This window comes from Aegilops tauschii, chromosome 7 (assembly GCF_002575655.3).
Source record: "Aegilops tauschii subsp. strangulata cultivar AL8/78 chromosome 7, Aet v6.0, whole genome shotgun sequence".
Classification (NCBI taxonomy): domain Eukaryota; kingdom Viridiplantae; phylum Streptophyta; class Magnoliopsida; order Poales; family Poaceae; genus Aegilops; species Aegilops tauschii.
The window spans coordinates 451,881,893-451,904,118 of record NC_053041.3 but is presented as its reverse complement, the minus strand read 5'-3'; positions in this window follow the sequence as shown (position 1 = coordinate 451,904,118).

Sequence of the window (22,226 nt, the reverse complement as noted above, 5' to 3'; positions counted from 1 at the left end):
TATAAATTCAGATTTATGATATTCAATTCATTGAACCATTTACTCATAGGATATACGTGAAGCACGTGAGTAAATGACAAACTACTCCAAAAGATATAAGTGAAGAACACTGAGTAGTCAAATAATCAACTAGCCATGGGAGGATTATTTTTCATTCAAGATTTCAGATCCAATGATTTTATTCAAACAGAAAGTAAAATTGAAAATACGCTCCAAGAAAAACACATATCATGTGATGAATAAAAATATAGCTCCGAGTTAAGGTATACCGATAGTTTTGAAGACGAAAGAGGGGATGCCTTCCGGGGCATCCCCAAGCTTAGGCGCATGAGTCTTCCTTGAATATTACCTTGGGGTGCCTTGGGCATACCCAAGCTTAGGGTCTCTCCACTCCTTATTCTCCTCATATTGATATCTCACCCAAAGCTTGAAAACTTCAATCACACAAAACTTAATAGAACTTCGTGAGATGGGTTAGTATGATAAAGAGTAAACCATTCACTTTGGCACTGTCAATGACAAGGTTCATAATTGTTCTCACACAATACCTACTGTACCATATCATTTCTACAATTTATATTGAGAGATATAAGCCATAGAAACTAGAAAACAAGCAAACTATGCAATGAAAACAGAATCTTTCAGAAACAGAACAGTCTGTAATGATCTGAACAGCAACCATACTTGTGCTACTCCAAAAATTATGAAATAAATTTGTGGACGTGAGGAATTTGTCTATTAATCCTCTGCAAGAATAATCAACTCAAAAGCACTCTTCTGTAAAAAAGACAGCAAATCTCGTGAGCGCAAAGTTTCTGTTTTTTACAGCAAGATCACATTAACTTTCACCCAAGTCTTCCCAAAGGTCTTACTTGGCACTTTATTGAAACAAAAGCTATAAAACATGATTACTACAGTATCTTAATCATGCAAACACACAAAACAGTAAGGGTAAATATTGGGTTCTCCCAACAAGCGCTTTTCTTTAATGCCTTTTAGCTAGGCATGATGATTTCAATGATGCTCACATAAAAGATAAGAATTGAAACATAAAGAGAGCATCATGAAGAATATGACTAGCACATTTGAATCTAACCCACTTCCTATGCCTAGGGATTTTGTGAGCACACAATTTATAGGAACAAGAATCAACTAGCATAGGAAGGCAAAACAAGTATAACTTCAAAACTTTAAGCACATAGAGAGGAAACTTGATATTATTGCAACTCCTACAAGCATGTATTCCTCCCTCATAATAATTTTTCAGTAGCATCATGAATGAATTCTACAATATAACCAGCACATAAAGCATTCTTTTCATGATCTACAAGAATAGAAATTTTTCTACTCTCCACATAAGCAAAATTCTTCTCATCTACTCTCCACATAAGCAAAATTCTTCTCATCTACTCTCCACATAAGCAAAATTCTTCTCATTCGGAATAGTGGGATCACTAATTCCTAAAGTTGACACTCTTCCAACCCCAATTTATATTATAGTATTATTCAAACTCCAAAATATATAAGTGAAGTTCATGGAGCATTCTACAATTAATATAGACTAACCAATATCCAGGCTCAAAATATATAAGTGAAGCACACCAAGCATTCTATAAAACCATACTCAAAAGATTTAAGTGAAGCACAAAGAGCAATTCTATAAGATCATACTTAAAAGATATAAGTGAAGCACATGAAGTATTCTATAAATCAATGAAGGGATATCTCATACTAGCATGGTTCTTAAAGGAAAAACAAAAACACAAAGGACACAAATCATGTGAACAAAACAAATACCAAGGTATACCGATAATTATTGAAGAAGAAAGATGGGATGCCAACCGGGGCATTCCCAAGCTTAGATGCTTGAGTATCCTTGAAATATTTACTTGGGGTGCCTTGGGCATCCCCAAGCTTGAACTCTTGCCTCTCTTTATTCTTCTCATATTAATAGCTCCTCGATCTTCGAACAGTTCATCCACACAAAACTTTAACAAAAACTTTGTGAGATCCGTTAGTATAATAAAGCAAATCACTACCTTTAGGTACTATTGCAAACTCATTCCAATTCCATATTAGCACTTTATCTACTGTATTCCAACTTCACCATGGTTCATACCACCCGATACTACCCATAGATTCATCAAAATAAGCGAACAACACATAGAAAACAGAATCTGTCAAAAACAGGACAGTCTGTAGTAATCCGGAAGTTTAGTAAACTTCTGTAACTCCAAAAACTTCAAAAAAAATATCAAACAATTTGTACAGAAGTAATGTGCAAAAATTTTCAGACCCATTTGACTTTCCAGTAAAAAATGTAAATTCATGCGCTATAGCCAAAGTTTCTGTTTTTTGTACTGCACATAGTAAACACGCAATCTAATCATCCTAAAACCGAAGCTTGGCACATTATTTTTATAATACAATAGATATATACAAGGGGATAATTATTTTCAGAGAAGCTTCCATGAATTTTTTTACATTGTTTCCATGAGCATGAACACAAGTGTTCAAGGTCGACCCTCACTTCTCCAATGCATAACCTTCCAATCACTTCTCTTATTGAAAAACTTATTAGGCATGAGAGGCAAGTAATTTTTTTTGTATTTTCATTCTTTTAATTTTTTGTATGTTTCACCCAGAACTAAACAGAAACAAAAAGGAAAAACAAAATCTACTTAGTGAAGAAAGCAAACAAGCACACACGAGAATATCAACCCCACGCTATTGCTCCCCGGCAACGGCGCCAGAAAAGAGCTTGATAATCCCCAAGTGCAGGGAATCATCGTAGCAATTCCCAATGGTGGAAGTGATAAGTATGGAGTGTCGAACCCACATGGAGCTAAAGGTAAGATCAATATTCTCTCAAGCCCTATCTGCCACTGATACGACTCTAAGTACACCGAACGTTTGCTTCCAACTAGAAACGAGAAATAAAACTACGTTGTGGGTATGAAAAGGATAACTTTGCATGGTATCGGAGAGCTAAAATATAAAAGTAGGTGCTATTACCATAAAGTTAGAATATATTACTAAATATTATAAATAGCGAGTGTGGAATAATCATGGATTGGTGTGCGGAATTGTCCTAGGCAATTGTTAATAAGACCGGTAGTCGTCATTGCAATTTCATATGAGGGAGAGGCATAAGCTAACATACTTTCTCTTTTTGGATCATATGCACTTATGATTGGAACTCTAGCAAGCATCCGCAACTACTAAAGATCATTAAGGTAAAACCCAACCATAGCATTAAAGCATCTAGTCCCCTTTATCCCATATGCAACAACCCCCTTACTCAGGTTTATGCTTCTGTCACTCAAGCAACCCACTATAAGCGAATCGTGAACGTATTTGCAATCCCCTACAGCGGGAATCCCTCACGCTTGCGCGACACGGGGGACACAATAGGACAGCACCAAAATAAAACATACAACTCCTACCAATCTAGATCATTAATCAACCCAAGGACAAAAGATATCTACTCAAAACATCATAAGATGGCAACACATCACTGGATCATAACATGTGGCATAAAGCACCATGTTCAAGTAGGGATTACAGCGGGGTGCGGGAGAGTGGACCGCGTAAAGGAGATGAGGATGGTGATGTTGATGAAGACGATCACCGCGGCGATGATTCCCCTCCCGATGGCACTCCGGCGCCACCGAGAGAGAGGAGGAGAGGTTCAACCCCTTGTGCTTCCTCCTCCATGGCCTCCCCCTGGATGGGGAGAGGTTCTCCCTCTGGATCTTGTCCTTCATGGCGATAATGGCCCCTCCGGGATCCTCCTCCATGGCCTCCGGTGATGATGGCCCCCTCGGCAGGGTGCCAGAGAGGGCCTACATTGATTTCTCGTGGCTACAGAGCCTTGCGGCGGCGGAACTTTTGATCAAGGTTATTTTCTGGGGGTTTCTGTATTTATAGGAATTTTTGGCATCGGTTATACGTCAGGGGGGTCTCCGAGTCGTCCACGAGATAGGGGGGCGTGCCCAGGGGGTAGGGCGCGCCCTCCACCCTTGTGGACGGCTCGGGACTCTTCTGGTCCCTCTCCGATGCTCCGTGGGCTTCTTCTGGTCCATAAAAAATCGTCAAAAATTGGCACGTCAATTGGACTCCGTTTGGTATTCCTTTTCTGTAGAACTCAAAAACAAGGAAAAAACAGAAACTTGCACTGGGCTCTAGGTTAATAGGTTATTCCCAAAAATCATATAAAATAGCATATAAATGCATATAAAACATCTAATATGGATAATATAATAGCATGAATACTTCATAAATTATAGATACGTTGGAGACGTATCACTTCACAATTTTATCTAAGGTTGAGGGGTTAACCTCTGACAATCTACATAGCTCTGCCTAAACACAACATTTGCATGTATGTAGTACTAGACTTAATATTCATGTTTCAGTTTCCTGTTCATTTTAAATATTGAATTGAGGACCATGCTTGTCTTACATTTTACTCCCTTCGTTCCTAAATATTAGTCTTTTTAGAGATTTCAAATGGACTGCCACATACAGATGTATATAGACATATTTTAGAGTGTAGATTCAATCACTTTGCCCCGTATGTAGTTACTTGTTGAAATCTCTAAAAGACAAATATTTAGGACCAGAGAGAGTATTTTTGAATTCGTGTCATACATGCATGGTTTGGAAAAATAGATGCACTATACTTACTGGATTGTTTTTGTATTCGTGTGTGTGTGGTCATATGCTTGATACATACAAAGTTTTCTCACCACCATACCGTTCATCTTTTAAATTTGAATTTGCAATGAAGAACTTACTAGGGATACCATGAAATGTGAAATCCACATTGAGATCACTATATCACAAACTCACTCTAATTCAAGAACTCATCATAAATCAATTACCACGTTGAGATTACTACTTGCAAGGAAAATACGGGCATTGTAATACATATAGATTTGTTCGGCAATCTAAAAGATTCCTTTTGTATTCTCGAATGGTAGCACCCAACAGCATACCGGCCAGACCCGGGCTCGTGTTGATCCTAAAAAACCGGGCTCGTCTCCTTCTGGTGGCGTGCGTGGTACGCACATTAGCCAACCCCAACCAGTCGACCCTCCGCGTTTCGAGTCGAAATATTTGGTGGCCAGAATTCCAGCCCTATGAAATTCCCCTCATGTCCTCGGTCCATAATGACTACTGATGAACAATGGAGGGATGCTTTAGTAACTAGACAACGTTACCTACCGTGCCGAGCACGGTTCAATTCCCTCGGTCGCCGCTAACCCAAGGTCACCAGTCAACTCCATTGCCTAGTACTAATAGGAGTACTACACCAGGATGAGCACAGAATTGAGCCCCGTTTGTTCGTGCCTAGTACTTCAGTTAATATATCAGGCAATGCACTGGTACAGAGGGATTATCCTCTTACTCTGCATATATAACTTGTCTGTAGTCTAACTAATTAAAATGTTTGACCAAAACCTTTCTTAAGAAATATTAACATCTACAACAGTAAAGATGTATCGCTTGAAAATTTATTCCATGATGCAGGTTATGATATTGCTTCAAATCCTGGATTTTAAATTTCAAAAAATCCAAAAGTGACCGGAAATTCATGAAACTGAGCATGGTCTCGTGATATGGCACAAATATGTTGTCGTAATTTTTGTCGTTGAATTTGAGACAAGCTGCTTATGAGAAGTTGAACAAATGAAGAGCCAAGGTATTTTGGAACAAAGACCTGCCACGTTAAGGCGAACGCTTTCACTATTCAAACCGTGGGCGTTTACGTGCCACCACGAGTCCCGCTCCTCATCGGCAGGTGTTGTCCGAGTAAGCATGTGAGTCAACTGGAGGCGTGCGAGCGGAGCGCCGCGCCGGCTGACCGGGAGGCGTGCGAGCAGGCCGCTGCGCAAGCTCACCAGGGGGCGAGCCCTTTGACCAGGCTCCGTTGCCCACCTTCGTCCCAACTGTCCCCACTTTTAATGGCGCCAGCGCTGCCGTTTAAATCACCCCTGCACTACCAGGTATCACTACAATCTTCTCTCTTCCTCTCCGATTCTCCTGTCGTCCACCTCCAACCAGCCTGACCTAACCATACGCCATGCCGCATCACGATGGTCTGCCCTTAGTCTTCTAGTTTCCTAAGGAAGACACCCAGCTGGAGTCTCAAGAACATAAGGCGCTTTGGACGAGCTTGAACTGGCCTTGCGGGAAGACGCCGCGCCTATCCCCGCTCCCATTCCGGCTCCCGTCGCCCTGACTGCGCCAGCGCACATCCACGTGACATTGATGGGCTCGGAGCCGCACATTGTCGCCGAGCTTGATGCCACAGGGTTCCACGAGGTCCTCGCCGACTTTCACGCGCCCGTGCACCTGCCAGCACATGCGCCTGCGCGTGCACTAACGCGTGTGCCCATGCACACGAATATCTCCACCGTGCCGTTGCCAGCGCATGTCCCCGCGTGGGTGCCAGTGCCCCCCTCAGCGGCATGGATGGCCGCCGTTGACTGCTTCCTTGCACCAATGCCAGTCGCCTCCTCCCGCCAGTTGACTCGCTCCTGGAGACCAAAGTCCAGAACATTCTGGCCTTCCTTGAAGCTAGCGCCAACGTCCAGGACTACGCCAACAACGGAGGCTGCCGTCGCCGTCGGTCAGTGACCCGATGACACAGAGCACAGAAGAGGAGCCGCTTCCCACCGCAAGACGCCCCCGCCGCCGCCATGTAATCAAAATTTGCCATGAAAAATGTTCGGATTTCCATGCTTAAAATTCGAACGTTTATCATTTCTGTTTATTTTAGATCATTCGTCGTATGAATGTTAAGTCGGAGTCAGACTGAATGAAATCTATGGTTTGATCGATTGAATGGTTTGCTAGAGCCATATCAAATTAAATATAAAACGTCATCAAGCCACATGTATTCCTTCTCATCGCAAACATTTCATGTTAAATACCACGTCAATTCCAAATATTTTCTTAGGGAAGTCAATTCCAAATACTTGTAGGGTGCGACCAGTCCCCTTGTTCGAGCACTAGGCGATACATCTATTTATCAACGCATTTAATTATTACGGAGTAGTAGATAAATAGTACTAGATAACTTGTCCGTCAAGGTCACTTTTGTTCCTAAACTTGTTACATGTATAATCTATATCTGTACCATCTATACCAAAGGGGCAGATCCAATTAATCTCGGCCATCAAATCATGTCAATCCAACGACCTAGACTGCTTCAATGTCGAGCGCTCAACACGTTTAGTGTGCAGTTAATTTCATGCCAAAAATAGTGCTAATCACATAATAACACGCAAATAATATCGTACTTAATATCCGCATGCACTTAATATACTTCCAAATTAACGTGCATTGCACGTACACATGGACTAGTACTACTAGTACGTGAAACTGGTGCCATAACTTGTGAACGCATCCAGATATGGTCAACGGCAACATCGCCCGCGAGTTCTTCGTGTTTGCTCGTGCGTCTAAACGTAGAAGGGGAGGAGAGAGAGAGCAGACATGGAACCCATCGGGAAGTGAAGGGGAATAGTACGTGCTAACGAGCCGGTCCCACTAATGTACTAAAAATAATATTAAAACATGTTATCCATTAATAGGCTGTGGTAATATAAAAACATTATATCAACAAAGGGGGGTACAACAAACGTTGATGTACTATGTTGCCTATTGACGTGCGGCTTGAAGGCCCTGGTCGCATGTTCGATCCTCGTCCTTCTTAATTTTTAATTTATATATGGGTCCAAATTTGTTCCATGACATGTGGGCCCCTCGGTGTGTAGTTTGTAGCACTTTAATTTATGGGTCGAAATTTGTTCCATTACAGGTGGAATATCGGTGTGTAGTTTTGTAGCTTATTTGTAATAATTAAAGAGAACAACAGAGTTTTTTTGCAAAAATACCATGGTGCGACGTTGAAGGTGAGAAAGGACATGCGAGAGAGCGATGACCGAGGCAGAGGGAAATCAATTGGGGGAGGTGCGGGGGCTGCAACGGTGTTTGGAGTAGTTGTGGGCCGAATGCTACAAAAATATAATCTAAACCCACCGGAATAAATGCCTTCGCAAATTAATCCTAGGTTGGAGTCCCCCTTGCAATGTAAATAGCTCCGGCTTTGCGAGGGATGGAGAGGTAGCTTCAATGTGTGGAAGATACAGCGTGAGAAAGCGAGGTTAATCGAGACACGAATAGATAGAGAGACAAAGTGAGTGTGGTCCGGCATTCGTTGAAAAGATATATATGCTCTGGAGAGATATTGTCCGATTGAGCTTTTGGGAAGGGTGGGGGCTGTAAGATAGAGCTTGAGAGATGATCCAGTCACAAACATGTAGATATATTTCGTGCGTGGGAGGAAGAAAGGTCAATTGATTACATATATAAAGCGAGAAAGATTGAGCAAGTGTGGGTCGTCTTGTGATCGAAAGAGTGAGACGGTTGGAGAGAGTGACCTAGATAGACAATGTGCGTGAGAGAGTATACAATATGAATATGTCGAATTGGGCTCAAACATGGAGATATATCGTTTGTGTCCGAGAAATAGCGAGGTCAATCGAGACATACAAAGAGAGAGAGAGAGAGAGAAACAGAGAGAGAGAGAGAGAGAAAGTGGCCCGCCATGAGGTCGAAAGAGTGGGGGCGGCTTGGATGGACTGACCTAGATAGACAACTTGCGTGAGAGAGTATAGAGTGTGTCGATCGAGGCCCGAACAGGGAGATATATCATTTGTGTGTGGAAGAAAGCGAGGTTAATCGAGACTTAGATAAAGAGAGCGAGATTGAGCGGGTGTGGCCCACCGTGTGGAAGAAATAGTGAGACGGTCTCAAGAGAGTGACCTAGATAGACAACGTGCGTGCGTGCGCATGAGTGGGGGGCTAGATAGGCAATGCATGTATCTAGCGAGAGAGGGTGGGAGGGGAGAGAGATAGAGAGAAAGAGAGCTCGACGTGGAGTGCAATGGCGGGTGTGTGAGGTAGATACATTTGGTAATAGAGTGGAAAAAGTGGGTTGTGTAGTTGAGAGAGTTAGAGATCGAAACATGGAGAGAAAGAATGGACGTGTGTCGGAAACCGATTGCTTCCTAAGGTGGTTAGGACAGGAAGATTGATCGATACAGGAAGTATGTAGCGTGTTTTGCGGGGGGGGTGGGGCTAAAAACAACATTTGAATGTAGATAGTACGATACTTAATATTGACGTTTCAATTTAGTGTACATTGTAAGATTTGAATTGAGGACCATGCATATGGGTAATTATTTTGAATTCGTGCCATACTAGGTCTGGAAAAGTTGACATTGACTCGATCGTTGTGCTATTTTGTAGGTCATATGTTTTAATCCATCCAAAGTTTTCTCACTACCATGGTGTTCGTCATATACATATGAATTTGTATTAAAAAAGTATACCTTGAAATGCGAAATCCACGTTAGAATTGGAGATCGCTATGTGACACACACTCTAATTCAAATAACTCCTCATTAATTAATTTATAGTATCTCGTTTCGAATGACTAATTATTTGCAAGGAAAACAAGGGCATGGTAATACATACAGATTTTTGCAAATGAAAGAAGATTCATTTGCATTCTCAAATGTAGGCGCACCAGGCAGACCAGGGGTCGTGTCGTGGTGGTCGTTTGTGTCGTATGGACGCTAGCACCCAGCCACCCACCCCCTCCCCCCCTCACCCCCCAAAAAAGAATGACGACAAAATAAGTTCGCGCTTCCATGTTTCGGATTGAAATATCTGGCGGCCCCAATTCCAGCCCTGCAAAATCTCCCTTCTCCACCGTCCCCTTCCGCGCCCAGAGCACTCAAATCCCTAATTCGGGGCCAACCCAAGCAAAGTTCGAATCGCCCCTCATCTCGTCTCTTTCCCCACCTCTGTGCCAGACGACGACAACGAAGATGATGGTCGTGCTTCACCACCGCACCGGAGCTACCTCATCTATGCCCTTGTAAACCGCACCGGGTGGTCCACCGACAATGTCGGCTACCGCAACTGACGTGCCTCACAGACACAGACTTCCACCGCATCAGGTGCGCTTCACCGGCGCCGTCTCCCACCTCACCGGGGCTACTTCACCGAGCACATTGTCGCACCTCCGCCCCCCACCGAGGCCGTTGGGGCTTCACCAACGGTCTCGTCCACCGCATCGTAGTGCTCCGCTGCCACTCAAGATCTGCATCCATGCGCAGCCAGCCAGCGCATCACCCACAACGGCTCTGAAGTGACCCGCACTCCAGCTAGGCAAGCATGCCCAAACGCCAGCCCGGACTAGGTATCCACATATCACTCCCTTGTGCACTGTTCCAATGATGTTTGCATATCCTTTCACTGCTCTCTTAGCTTACTCGCCTAAGCAACTCTGAATTTACCTCTTATTTCTTCTGGAGATATCATCTGAAACAAGCAAAAACATTTTTTAGCAAAGCATGACGACGCTACGGGATCTAGTACACATCCTGCACACCTGTGTAACCTTGTAAGTATCTGTCCTCTGGTACAACAGCAAGGTCTATTCCTCTTATTTGATCAACCATTCATCGTGTAAAAAATGTAGAGGGGGATGCAAGGAGCACAAGGCCTGCACATCCAAGCAAGTGGTAACATGGACTTGTACATGGAACATTCCAAGCGCAAGCAGAGTTGCAGTGAGCCTGTACAACGAGCTAGCGTAAGTCCCTTCGTTTCATTTAATTCGTACTGGCCTTCGTGATTTTTGCACAGTGGCGGATCCACAAATTCAAGTTACCAGGGGCGAAATTTAACTTAAAAATACGAAGGCACTTGCACTCCAGAAATCAACATATCTTGAGAAATGTGAAGCTACATGCACTTTGAAAACCAGCTAATGATCCAAAGTAGTTCCAGATTATAAAACACTAAAAGATGTAAGCACCAAAAAACACAAAATGCAACATGGTGTACAAGGACTACTAACATGGTCTGTACCTGCTTGAATTATTTGTTCTCTGGCTAAAAATATTGAAGTGTAATCGCACCAATAACCAATGCGAAAACTGCATATCAATATATCTATCCTGCACAATTATGCCAATAGTTTCAAACAACAGATTATAAAAGTATTTATGATACGCTGTCATGATACGGGGACTTTCTGGTAGATGGCCTCGATGTTTCCTCAAGCCATGAAAATGTACTATAATTTGCTTGTCATCAATGCCTACAAATCTCTATGTCTCTCTCAACATAGCAGGTCATCATTAGACACTAAATCCTTCAATGGGAGCTTGCAAAATACTTGCATTAGATCCCTCGTTAGACACTATATGTTCATCACCAGGAGCATGTAAAATGTTTGCATCAAATCCTTCATTAGCAGTCTGTTCATTAGACACTTCAGGCTCAAGAACAACATGAGCTTGTATGTTTGCACCGGAAACTTGATTAGATACATCACGTTCAATCAGTTCAGTATTGATTGGGGAGTTATAAAATAAGCAGAAATTGGTTACATTTTCTCATTGATTCCCTACATATAAGTAGTTTTACAACACCGTCAGGTTTAACTATTGGCCAGAAATTGAACAGTTGAATTAGATATAATCAGGGATGTGATGTACCTGCTCATTGCGCATGCTGCTCTTGCAAGCTGCAACTGTCTGTTTACGCAAGCAAGATGCCATGCCCATGCTGCCGCCGCTGCCTCCCACGTAGGATACACCCACGGTTGGATCTTCATCTTCTTGTCCTTCCATTCGCTTGAAGCCCGGCGACCGGCGTCCAACGAGGGCGCGAGGAAGTGCTGTGTCAGTCTGTCCAGCGGCGGCTAGGTTAGGAGAGAACTAGACTAGAGGCTGGAGCGCACGAATTGGGAATTTTCCTGCTGTCGATCGATATGGGAGGCGCTCGTTTGGGCCGTGAGCCTGCTATAGGGCCTTCCTTGAACTTACGTTATTGGCCCATCCAAATTGAAACGTTTTTCTTCATTTTTTACATTGCCTGCTCGTGCGTTGGGATGAACAAAACTAGCCTGGGCTGACCTGGACAGCTCAAACTAGGTGCACACTTTCCAGCCACCTGAGTCGGCCGCCCATACCAGCCCCTATGGTGGCGTCACCCCTTTTTGCGTGTATGATTGGGGTAGTGAAAAATATTCCAGTGGCGCTTTTGATTTACCCATAGAATGGTTGAATTGCTTGTTTCTATGAACTGAGTTTGCCAATAATGTGAAGGATGCCAGTCTTTTCATCCTATTGTAGATTGCTTAGATCTCGATATGCCAAATGTAATCGCATGAAATATACAGTAAAAGCGAGTGTGATGTGTGTGGCTACAACTAGTCTGACAACCGTCCTCATATAACATATCAAGGACGCACCATCATATCAGATTAACCATTCGACTTACCAATGCAGTGTGGGAAGAAAGAAGTATTGGGACTGCGTATCCAAGAAATTAATGTCATGGACTCCTTAGTAGAATCTTGTAAGCAAAAAAGAAGTTGAAGTGTGCCTGTACAAAGAGCTAGCGTAAGTTCAGTTGCCTGCTTCTCGGAATTTTAGTTAGCCACTTATTGCAAAATTGTTCAATTACATTGCTTGGCTTAATTTAGTTTGCTACTGATTACATAATGCCATAGCCTATTAATCCTATTATAGACTGCGCCTATCTATGTGTTTGATACTTACTGTTAAGAATTACCTGGTTGCATGAACTTAAATAGCTACTTAAGCACGTAGATAGCTGGTCATATGTACTTCCAGGGTGTAGCAGAATTCACGTGTAATTTACGTTCTGATACCCTGTTTGTTTAAATGGTTTGCTGTTATCACTTGTAGCACTAGTAATGTTTGCATGTTCATAGATAGACAACTGTCAGTTTTATATGAGGGACACCGTCTTTTTAACTTATATATGTGTGTGTGTGTGTTGGAATCATTTTGCTTACATCAAAGAAATTTACAGATGTCTGTGTTGCTGGTAAACGATACCGACTTGTTACTTTAACACGTTGCCAAGAACTTGTTAGTTTTACTAGTCCATGTGTAATTAAATACATTGCCAAAAATGGTTAGTTTTACTAGTTTGATGTTAGTTTCTTATGGCTCTTGCAACACTTTATTTATGATTGCTAACATCCAAGTTGGCACAACAGGTATGTTTTCAGAAACTTCCTTGTTTACCTGGTTTGCTGTTGTAACTTGTTGCTGTAATCATCTTACCAACTTCAAGTTTTCAGGATCCAATTGGAAGTCCAATTGCACAACAGGTACATTTTCAAAAATATATTTGTGTAACAGGTTTGACATTGTAACTTGTTTCTCTAATCAAGTTACTGACTACTCAACTTTTCAGGATCCAAGAGAAACTCCAATGCCACAACAGGTTCCTTTTGCAAAACTTGTTTGTTTAACTGCTTTGCTGCTGCAACCGGTTGCTCTAATCACGTTACTCGCTACTCAACTTTTCAGGATCCAAGAGAAAATCCAATGCCACAACAGGTACCTTTTGCAAAACTTGTTTGTTTAACTGCTTTGCTGCGGCAACCGATTACAATGATGTTAATAGCTACTTTTTAGCATCCAATTGAAACTCTTTAATTCCTTGTTTGTTTAACTAGTTTTCTGTTATAACTCCCAGTTGAGATGTTTTGCTAACTTCAATTTTTCGAAATCCAATCGGAACTTTAATGGCAAAATAGGTTAGCCCAAGATCAAAGAGCGAGATCCCCATGGACGTTGTATCATCCCACAGCAGTGGCACCGGACCAATCGTACATCATGAATTGCCAACTGCTGATGCTCTAGAGGCTAAACTATTGGTAGAAAGAGATTCTGCTTTTGCACTTAGAGATGAAGTTGACATGTTGAGGAAGCAAACAACACAATCACAAGAAGTACTCAAGACAACCATTAAATATTTGGTGGATTTCAAAACGAAGCAAGCTAAGACTGACCGCATTGTTAAGGTCCTGAAGGAAAAAGGAAAATAAATCCCCACTTGCTAAATCATAGGTGAAATGTTCTTTCCATCGTTGAATAACCATTGTGTTGTTTGTTCATGTAATTGATCAAACCATTTGTTTTAGAGATCATGTAATAATTGTTTTTTGTTTTTTGGTTTGTAATTTTTTTAGCACAAGTCTGTATTAATTGATAAGACTCTGAGACATTTCATTTTGATTGTTGTGCCAGGCCTACAAATATGCCAATCGGGCTGAATGTGCATTCAGCAATAATAGTAGTATAGATGGTCCTTAAGTGGCACGCATCTGAAAGGGCCAAGATGCTATACTAGCTTCACTAAAAAAGGATGCTCTTCTAGCAAAAAAAGTACAGCGGCCTGGCTTATGTATGTTAGTTGTTATTATTGATCCATATACTCTATAAGTGTTTATATGTCTGTTAGTTTTGTACACTATTGGTTGATTGACTCAGTATTTTGAATCTTGAGACATCGCTTGTGTACATATCTAAATGGGAGTACACATTATGATGCGTGTGACACTTGAGTTGGACATAAAGTGGTTTCAAATATCCGAATTCACCTTAAACTGGATTGTAGCTTCTGAATTCGAGTATCGGCATTTGTAAATCATATTCATATATGATAGTGGAATACATCTTTGTCGTGCTTTTGAAGGTACATAAAAACACATAGAATGATTTATAAAGATTCGTATAGGAATACAAAATGGATTCGAATTTAGTTGCCAGGGTATACGTGGATGCTTATTGTCCCAAAATTTGAAAGAAGCGGCAAAATGTCCACTCCCACGTCGGCTGCCCGAAGCCAGTGTTTGGGAGATGGGAATTACTGTCTACCCCTTACACTAACATCCTAATCTGCACGATTTCCACTGCTCTCAATAGGGGTAGGTTAGTAACTTTAATTAGACATGACACGACCGCCTCTGAGCCCATTCCGACACGGTGGGCACCAAACATGGGCGGCAAAACACATTTGATTCAAGCTCATCCGAAAGACCTCTGCCTCTCCCTCCATTTCCCCATTCATACACGTGGGCGGCAAAACAAACTTGACTCAGCCGAAATCGATGTAGGCAAATATTTTCAATAGGGGCAGGTTTGTAACTTTACTCAGACTGACACAACCGCCCTACCTGTCAGCCCCGTTCATACATCGTGGGCACCAACAGTGGTGCCAAAACACCCTCTCCTCACCCGAAATCGCTCTGGGCAAATATTGGGGAGATGCGAGATTACCGTCCTATCCCCAACCGACGAGACATCCAAATTTTAAACGGGGGCTAAGTTTGTAACTTTCCCATATTTCACACAGGCGCGTCCCAAAAACATGGTTCCCCGTCCCTCTCCCTCCATTTCCCATTTATACACCATCCGCGCTAGAACACCATCCCCACACCAGCCTCCTCCATTCGCCACCCCATCCATCGCCGCCGTCCTCCACCCCATCCGTCGACACCGTCCTCCACCATGCCAGAGCGCCTACCAAGACAGCACCGTCCACTACTAGAGATGGACGTTTCTCATCCATGGTGACGAACCAGGAGCCTTGCATCGCGTCCTCTCGCTTCATCGGCGTCGTCGTCCTCTTTGCCGGGGCCGCTCACACGACCTTCTCGTCCATCGCAATGGGACTTATCCCTCGATGCACCCGTCTACTGTCGCAGATCTGCTTCAACGCCACCGACAGCCATCGCACCCCCAATGCCTACATGGCGCCGCAAGAGAGGTGGTACTTCATATCTGCTCAACTTTTTGATCTCAACCAGAAAATAGATCATAACTTGGTTACTGTACTTTCTTTCCAGCTCTTAGAATTTAGTTCTTAGTTCGAAGCATACAATGGATGCTAAATAGCCTTTCTGCGGTTTGCAGCTTTAAATCTACCATGGCACAGTCATAATAGGGTTTAATTGATCATGCTTAGGGTTTAATTGATCATGTTGGTTCCATGGTGGTTTCTTTAATAAAAATCGGAGGGGAAACCCTCTTTTGCTAAAAAAATGCTCAGGGCTTCCCCCTTTTATGATCACTATACGATCAGCATACGTGCTTCGTGTCATAATAGCACTGCTCCACCCATCAAGCTAAACAAGCTTAGCTGTTCAAATACCAATATGATATTATTAAAATAGAGTCGTTTAATTGGTAAGCTAAATGTTCCTAATTTAGTTTCGCAAATGCATGTACGCCGCTCGAGTGTGTATCTATAGGGTGCCCACAGTGGGCCCCGGCCCACCCTGGGATTTTGGGTCAGCCCAGGCCCCGATTCCCCTCTGTTCTGCTGCGCTTCCGATCTCTACTCGCCACCAGCCGCCTGCCTCACCGGCGACTTGCCGTCCCCGGACTGCATGACTCTAGGAGGAGACGCCATACTAACAGGAGGTCAGGAGCCACTCGCCCAACAGCGTCACCGCTGCCTGGGCGCGCCGCCGTGCCTACCTTCCCAGTCCGTTCAGGGCTCAGGCGTGCAGCAGGCACAAAGCCAACCCGATTTATCCTGAGATATGTCCTCAACACTAAGCAACCACTCCTCATCACCCATTTTCTAATTGATTCATTACTCATGAGGCAGGACTATCATTAGGGTTTGTTGCATACTGAGTGCTACCTACACTTAATGGTTCAGATGTATTTCAGTAATGTTTAGTACCTGTAAAGTTCACAGGGTTTCAAAATTGGGGCCCTAGGAACAGACACTAGTCATTTTGGATTGTTGGTCATAGTGATATTGACCCAGATTACTACTGCAGGCCAGGTTTGTTGACAATTTTACTTGTCTTTCTTACTCATTTGATAAGATATCCAATTATTCACGTCGATTAGTTGCAAACAATAAGTGCTAGACCAACTTCTTGTTTAGATTTTGGACGGTCTCTTACTGAAGTTACAATTCTGCATACTTGTCCTAGTAAGCTCACAAGTAATGATTGATTCACTACCTCTATGATTGCCTTGTCATGTTTGTTGTCAACATTCTTTTAGGGTGGACCACCCTCTTTCAAAATACTGGAACCGCAGACATGAGTGAATAGTATTTCTCTGTGTGATCTCTTCCATCATGTGTGGGCAACGAACACTGCATTGTATAGAAAGAAAGTGTCATTTCCACCTTTTACATAGACTACGATCTTTTACATGGAATACAATCTGCCTACTTGCTTTGTGTCGCACTACCAGCACTCCACCCTTGAAACTAAACATTATGACACTCATAATTCCTTAGTTTATTTGTTCAAATACGAATTTGATATGATTCTAATGTTCCTACTTCAGTTTTGAAATGTGTGTCTGCCTGTTATAGAGACATAAGAGGTTTGTATTTCTGTGTGTGGTCTGGTCAGCACGGTTGGGGGTGAACTTTGCATATGCAGGGGTTTATAGGGAGACACTCTTCGAGTTGAATCCGCAATGCATTCCATAGATAATCTGACTATTTTTTATGTTTTCATGAATCTCATATACTGAACAGCATTATAATGATTATGAGCTGGCGCGCATGAAAAGAATAAAGCAGAACCATGCTATGGCTGTCAAACTTGGCATTAAGGTACTGAAATCAAGTCTGGTTGCAATGCAATGCAAACGCTCTCCACCTACAGATTCCTTCTTAGAATATGATCCTAACAGTGATTCTGAGCTAGTGGGAGACCTAAGTCAATGTAACTCCCTAGTGGAGGAGTCAGAGGCATATGCCCTATCTTATTCACCCATTAAGGTGCTTGCTCTAACTTTCCAAGGTTATATTGGTCGCACATATCTTGCAACTGATGCTTTGCATTGCTTCTACTTTGTTGCACTGCCATTAGCTTAGTTTACACATCGTGTATGTGAATACACCCTGCCTATCCATTTTCAGTACATATTCCATCTGTCATCATACCATATTTATCCATTCAAATGTTGTTCTTGTGTATTAGACGTTCAAAAGGAAGAGGGCGATTGCTGATCGCGGATGAGCATGAGCAAAGTATTTGGAAAAGGTAGTGACACCTGATAAATCAAATAGCCCATTAGGTGTAATTGCAATATCACCTGACCCACAAAACACGGCCCCAACTCTAGCAGACTCTAGCCTACTACACTGGTCATCTCTGATGCCCCAACTCAGCAGACCCCAACTGCAGCAAATAGTATGATGATGCTAGTTGACATAACACCAGCTCTACGATGCAAAACCCCCATTCCAGCAAAGAGTACACCAAATCTAGTTCTCAAATCCCTTTTCAAATGAGAGAGAGAGCCCCAATTACAGCAATAGGACCCCTATTCCATTTCTTCCCAGTTTAGAAGACGAAGCTTATATTGGTGCCAGGAACTTTGTGCGCATCTTTCCTTCGTGGAAAGATTATACCACAGACACAGAACAATTTCCAGTCTTCCTCCGCAACTTACGTGTAAGTAATGTACTAATGTTACTCATGGTAATTATTGCATATGTTTCTGCTGACAGAAGACACAAGATTTCATTCTTTTAAATAGGCGAGGACCAAACTGGATAGTCAAGACAAGCAAGGGTTCGTTGCGCTTTTCAAGCACTCGTTGATGAAGTATCGTTCCTACCTAAGGCAAGCGCACTTCGATGGCAAGCCTCTAAATGAGATTTCTGTGAAGTCTCCGGTGCTACATTTATCAGACAGTGATTGGAATAATCTTGTTACACATTGGTCTCGTCTGCAGCGTAAGGTACTGTCTATGATATCACATCAAAATTTGAACTACATTTCTGCATGTGCCTTACCGTCTCACTTGTACGAAAACTATTTGTAGAAGAACATTCATTCTCAAGGGACCACAGAATCTCGCAACTATACTACACACTGCATTTCTCTTGTGAGTACCTCTTGCCCTGTATGACCATACTTACTTTCATAGCCGTTTGATTATGTAGCATCACTGCACATGTTAGCCTTGTTATCGTCCATTTGGTGGACATTATAAGATCCGTATGGACTCTTACATAAATTTAGAATCAACCCAATGCTTTTGAAGAGGTTTAGCTCTGCAGTCCTCTAGTAAGGACTGAACGTCGTCTATCACTATACTTACATTAATACCTACTCCCTCCGTCCCATAATATAAGAACGTTTTGTACAGTACACCAATGTTCAAAAAACTCTTATATTATGGGAAGAGGGATTAATTGATTCATTGTGTAGCATTCTGCATCTTATCTCCCTCGCCCACCATTTACTAAAAAATATCAGATCTATATTTAGTCTTACCAAAAAGTTGAATACACAGACAATGCCAGTGCAGAAGTGTAGCCCATTGCTCTTGTCAGTACATTTTGTCCTGTAACGCTTGTAATTCCAGGGATTGGTAGTTGATTATGTAGCATCAATCTGCATCTTATCTTCATTATCCTCTATCCCTTCCAGTATTATCATATCTATAATTACTCTCTACAAAATTTAGAGTACAGGCAATGCTTATGAAGAAGATTCTGTGCTGAAATTCTTGAGTTATCCTTCCCTTGACATGGAGAAGGGCATTATAAAGCCGGTGTTAACTGTTAATGTAAGTCAGTCCTTCTAAAGCCTTTATCCTCAACTACTGTTTAATTTGTTCATACTCCCTATCGTTTACTGCTGTTTAGCTTGTTGTTTCTATCAAAATGCATGTTCGCAACAACCGTAAGTTCCAAGTTTTACTTGTAAAACCAAATTCCTTATTCATACCATGCGCATTACTCAATACTCCTTACATGTATGCTTGTTTTTGTGGATCTATAATCCAGTGTGTGGTGAAGAAGCCCATGTTTGCACCTTGTCATCTCCTGTTGTATGCTATTGATGTGGCTGATGATATGAACAACATGCCATGCACATTAACCAAAATAGATACAATGATTGTCTTTGCCCTTCATCTATGCTTGTTATGTTGGCATGGTAATACAGTAGTGTGGTGAAGCTCCCCGCATTATGAATAGTGCCAAATTATGCTATTGATATTTTGAACTTACTCTTTATTTTCTAATTTGAAATTGGATGGAATTGACAACATAGTTATCATCTTTGTTTATACACGTGCAAAACATGTCATCTCTCTGCTTGTTTTAGGGTGATATGCCTGATGGCATGCACAAGTCTGCTGAAGGCTGTGAGACAACCCAACATATATTGTAGCAAAGAAGGCAAAACATCTTGAAGATAGCGAGACAACCCCAAAGTCTTGTCTTGATGCAGTGTTCAAGTTACTTGAGACTAGCAGTCAGACAAGCTTGCAGAATTCGCTGTCTAAATCAGTTCAACTTGTTCAGTCCCAAGTTCTAGCAGAAAGGCATTCTGCAACTTGCTAGGCCGGTCTCATAGCCTTGCTCAGCAGCTTGCGCAGCAGTTCCCGTGCAAGGCTAACCTTTCTTGAACTGTCTTGGAAGTGGTCTTGGTTCACTATTATTTTGTTACGCTTCAATGGCGCCCAGTTTTGTAATCTGTTTCTTCGTTGCGCTTTATGATCACTGGTGGCGAACTTCGATGCCCAGTGGATGTAATATACCATAAATCATTTATTGTATAGTGTAGGTTTATTCTAAGTTACTATGCCGTAATTTCTTTATTGTATATAGTATGTTTGTTCTTAATTCCTACTAGTTACTGCCATCATTCGCTATCTGAAAAAATGGAGAAAATCTGATGTAGTCGACCGGGCCTAAACATTCGCCTCTAATGGGCCTGCTTTTTAGCGGGTCACAATTGGGCCGTCCTGCAACTTTCTTGGGCCTGAAAGGCCATTGGAGCCTTCACACTTTGCGCCAGTCCCACAACTTAAACGGGCCTATATTCGGCCCAAAGTTTAGTTGGGCCTTTAGTGGACCCAACGCTTAATTGGGCCCATGTAGCTTTGGGCCATTAACAGGCTGAATATTCTGCTTGCCTGTTACGGCCCAGAAGAAAGCATGGGCCTTTAGCAGGCCGAAATGCATGTTGGGCCTCAATTTTCACTAGTCATCGACGGGCCTACAGCAGGCTGAAATGTAGACCGGGCCTTTTTTTGGCCCAGTTATATGACGTGCCATTACCAGGCCGAAACATATCTCGGGCCTTAGTTGGCCCACTGATATCATGGGCCTTTAAGAGGCCGAAAGCTTAGTAGAGGAATCAACAGACCGAATTATATGACAGGCCTTTAACAGGCCCAAAGTCACGTTGGGCTGAACTGTTGCCACCTTTATCACGGGCCGTTAGAGGGCCGGATGTCGCGTCGGACCATATATGGCCCATTGGCAGCACGGGCCATTCCCAGGCCGAAAGACACAATGGGCTGAAATGGGCCCATGTCTACATCGGGCCTCTAACAGCCCAAAATGTCACTGGGCCATAATTGGGCCCAAATATTTGGTGAACAATTAACGGGCCAGATCTGGCTTCGGGCCGTAAATGGGCCATCCATCTTTAAACAGGTTGTTATTGGGCTAGCCCACTAGTACCTGAGTAAATACTACGAGCCTTTGACTAGGCTGGCCTTTTTAACCTATATGGGCCTCTGTTGGGCCCTGCCACGTGTCGACGTATCATAGGCATGTCTCCTCCATTGGACGGATGACATCTGGCCCACCGAGGAGCCGACACGTGTTTCCTCCAGCCAATGATGATTTTACACATGGAAAATCCCCATTGGTCCGGGCTGTTAACATATTATCGGATCCAAACCGAAACCCGATAGCCTAATGGCGACCCGTTATGGTGGATGGCACGTGTCGGTTACCCTTGACGAAAGCACTTCTATGACGTGCCATTTATTGTCATGGAAGTGGCCACTTCCGTGATGATAATTTTGGTATTGTCATGGAACACTTCTACGACAGCATAGGTATGACTATCTTGATTCTGTCATAAAATCATCATGGATGTACATGCATGACAAAAAACGTGACCTACTGTGACAAACACGTATCATCACGAAAGTGTATTTTTTTGTAGTGAAGCCCCATGCTCCGTATTGGTCGATAAACAACTAAGGGAGCCCCACGGGCCGCGTCAACCTCAGAACGACCCGTGCCTGTCATGGCTGCCGCTCAACCCTTCAGCGGCATCACTCGCGACTTCCTCCTGAGCCTCACGCGAGCGGGGGCTGGACACGGTGCATGTGCTCGGGTTAGTCCCAACAGCACTGAAAGAACCAAGGGGTCGGGCTCTGGCTCGCGGGCCTGCTTCCGCGCATGTCACCCCACCAAGGCCCTTGCTGCCTAGTCTCTTCGCGTGACACCCAGGCACAAGCCGGTGAGGGCCAGGTATGAGAAACTCTTGGGGTAGCCTTGCTGTCGCTGGT